The following is a 3,612-nucleotide window of genomic DNA, read 5'->3' as shown; positions in this document are numbered from 1 at the left end:
GAAAGTAGGGGGTTGGTGTCAGGCCCTACGAGCCAGCCGTAAAAAAACATTGTAACGGAAAATCAGCAACAGAATAATACGAACCGAGACCAACGGCAACGACCCCAGCGAACAAAAAGGACTTGCTATTGAAAACTCGGTACGTGGAACTGCCGATCTCTCAATTTCATTGGGAGCACCCGCATACTCGCCGATCTACTGAAGGACCGCGGGTTCGGCATCGTAGCGCTGCAGGAGGTGTGTTGGACAGGATCCATGGTGCGAACGTTTAGAGGTAATCATACCATCTACCAGAGCTGCGGCAACACACGCGAGCTGGGAACAGCTTTCATAGTGATGGGCGACATGCAGAGGCGCGTGATCGGTTGGTGGCCGATCGACGAAAGAATGTGCAGGTTGAGGATCAAGGGCCGATTCTTCAACTTCAGCATAATAAACGTGCACAGCCCACACTCCAGAAGTACTGATGATGACAAGGACGCATTTTACGCGCAGCTCGAACGCGAGTACGATCGCTGCCCAAACCACGACGTCAAGATCATCATAGGATATTTGAACGCTCAGGTAGGCCAGGAGGAGGAATTCAGACCGACGATTGGTAAGTTCAGCGCCCACGCAAACGAACGAAAACGGCCTACGACTCATTGATTTCGCCGCCTCCAAAAATATGGCCATACGTAGCACCTTTTTCCAACACAGCCTCCCTTATCGTTACACCTGGAGATCACCACAGCAGACAGAATCTCAAATCGACCACGTTCTGATTGACGGACGGCACTTCTCCGACATTATCGACGTCAGGACCTATCGTGGCGCCAACATCGACTCCGACCACTATCTGGTGATGGTCAAACTGCGCCCAAAACTCTCCGTCATCAACAATGCACGGTACCGGCGACCGCCACGGTACAACCTAGAGCAACTGAAACAACCGGATGTCGCCTCAGCATACGCGCAGAATCTCGAAGCCGCGTTGCCAGACGAGGGCGAGCTCGATGAGGCCCCTCTAGAGGACTGCTGGAGTACAGTGAAAGCAGCCATCAACGACGCAGCCGAGAGCACCATCGGGTACGTGGAACGGAATCGACGGAACGAATGGTTCGACGAAGAGTGCAGAACGGTTTTGGAGGAGAAGAATGCAGCGAGGGCGGTAATGCTGCAGCAAGGGACTCGACAGAACGTGGAACGTTACAAACAGAAGCGGAAACAGCAGACCCGCCTCTTTCGGGAGAAAAAGTGCCGCCTGGAAGAAGCGGAGTGTGAAGAAATGGAACTGCTGTGCCGTTCCCAAGAAACACGGAAGTTCTATCAGAAGCTCAACGCATCCCGCAACGGCTTCGTGCCGCGAGCCGAAATATGCAGGGTTAAAAACGGAGGCCTCTTGACGGACGGACGTGAGATGATCGAAAGGTGGAAGCAGCACTTCGATCAGCACCTGAACGGCGTGGAGAACGTAGGCACGGGAGCCCACGGCAACGGAAGGAACGACGACGCCAGTGCAGCAGAGGACGGAAATGAACCAACTCCCACGCTGAGGGAAGTTAAGGATGCCATTCACCAGCTCAAAACCAACAAAGCAGCTGGTAAGGATGGTATCGCAGCTGAACTCATCAAGATGGGCCCAGAAAAGTTGGCCACCTGTCTGCATCGGCTGATAGTCAGGATCTGGGAAACCGAACAGCTACCGGAGGAGTGGAAGGAAGAGGTAATCTGCCCTATTCACAAGAAAGGCGACCATTTGGAATGTGAGAACTTCAGGGCGATCACTATTTTGAATGCTGCCTACAAAGTGCTATCCCAGATCATCTTCCGTCGTCTGTCACCTAAAACAAATGAGTTCGTGGGAAGTTATCAAGCCGGCTTCATCGACGGCCGGTCGACAACGGACCAGATCTTTACCGTACGGCAAATCCTCCAGAAATGCCGTGAATCCGAGGTCCCAACGCACCACCTGTTCATCGACTTCAAAGCGGCATACGATAGTATCGACCGCGCAGAGCTATGGAGAATCATGGACGAAAACGGCTTTCCTGGGAAGCTGACTAGACTGATTAAAGCAACGATGGACGGTGTGCAAAACTGCGTAAGGGTTTCGGGTGAACTATCTAGTTCATTCGTATCTCGCCGGGGACTGCGACAAGGTGACGGACTCTCATGTCTACTCTTCAACATCGCGCTGGAAGGTGTGATGCGACGAGCCGGGCTCAACAGCCGGGGAACGATTTTCACAAAATCCGGTCAATTTGTGTGCTTTGCGGACGACATGGACATTATCGCTAGAACATTTGGAACGGTGGCAGAACTGAACACCCGCCTGAAACGCGAAGCAGCAAAGGTCGGACTGGTGGTGAATGCCTCAAAAACAAAGTACATGCTGGTAGGCGGAACCGAAAACGACCGGATCCGTCTGGGTAGTAATGTTACGATAGACGGGGATACTTTCGATGTGGTGGAGGAATTCGTCTACCTCGGATCCTTACTGACGGCTGACAACAACGTGAGCCGAGAAATTCGGAGGCGCATCATCAGCGGAAGTCGGGCCTACTACGGGCTCCAGAAGAAACTGCGGTCGAAAAAGATTCACCGACGCACCAAATGCACCATGTACAAAACGCTAATAAGACCGGTGATCCTCTACGGCAGGGGTTCCCAACCTTTTTGGGGTGGCGGCCCCCTTTAATAATTGTCAATATATCTGGGACCCAATGAAAACTTTTAGAAAAAAATATGAATTAAATGCACGAAACCGAGGTTTTTGGATACAGTGACGTAGCCAGAAATTTACTGTGGGAGGGATTTGTGACGATCAATAATACGTTTTCTTTTATTCGACACTCACATTTCGTAAACAATAATGTCATGCACATTCAATTTGAGTCGTAGCTGAAAAGAAGCGGCGCAGCCAAAATTTCTTATCTTCTGAAGGCGTTTTATACTGAAAATTTATTCCTCAAATTCTCGATTTTGAGGGTGGCGGTGGCAATTTGCAAAAAATAGAATAAAAATTTAACATTTGTTTTGGTAACATCGTGCCCCCCCCTGGACTGGCTTCACGGCCCCCCAGGGGGCCGCGGACCACCAGTTGGGAACCCGTGCTCTATGGGCACGAGACATGGACCATGCTCGAGGAGGACCTGCAAGCACTCGGAGTTTTCGAGCGACGCGTGCTAAGAACGATCTTCGGCGGTGTGCAGGAGAACGGTGTGTGGCAGAGAAGGATGAACCACGAGCTCGCTGCACTTTACGGCGAACCCAGCATCCAGAAGGTGGCCAAAGCCGGAAGGATACGGTGGGCAGGGCATGTTGCAAGAATGCCGGACAACAACCCTGCAAAGCTGGTGTTTGCAACTGATCCGGTAGGCACAAGAAGGCGTGGCGCGCAGAGAGCACGATGGGCGGACCAGGTGGAACGTGACTTGGCGAGCATTGGGCGTGACCGAGGATGGAGAGCGGCAGCCACAAACCGAGTATTGTGGCGTACTATTGTTGATTATGTCTTATCTTAATGATGTTGAACAAATAAATGTATGTATGTATGACTATGTTCTGTGATGATTCATCGTGTATAAAATTTGGTATAGGATGTGGATTTGTGACACAAACTTCGGAGTA

The sequence above is a fragment of the Aedes albopictus genome, chromosome 2, assembly GCF_035046485.1.
Source record: "Aedes albopictus strain Foshan chromosome 2, AalbF5, whole genome shotgun sequence".
NCBI lineage: Eukaryota > Metazoa > Arthropoda > Insecta > Diptera > Culicidae > Aedes > Aedes albopictus.
The sequence above is the reverse complement of the archived record's forward strand: the minus strand, read 5'-3'. Positions refer to the sequence as shown.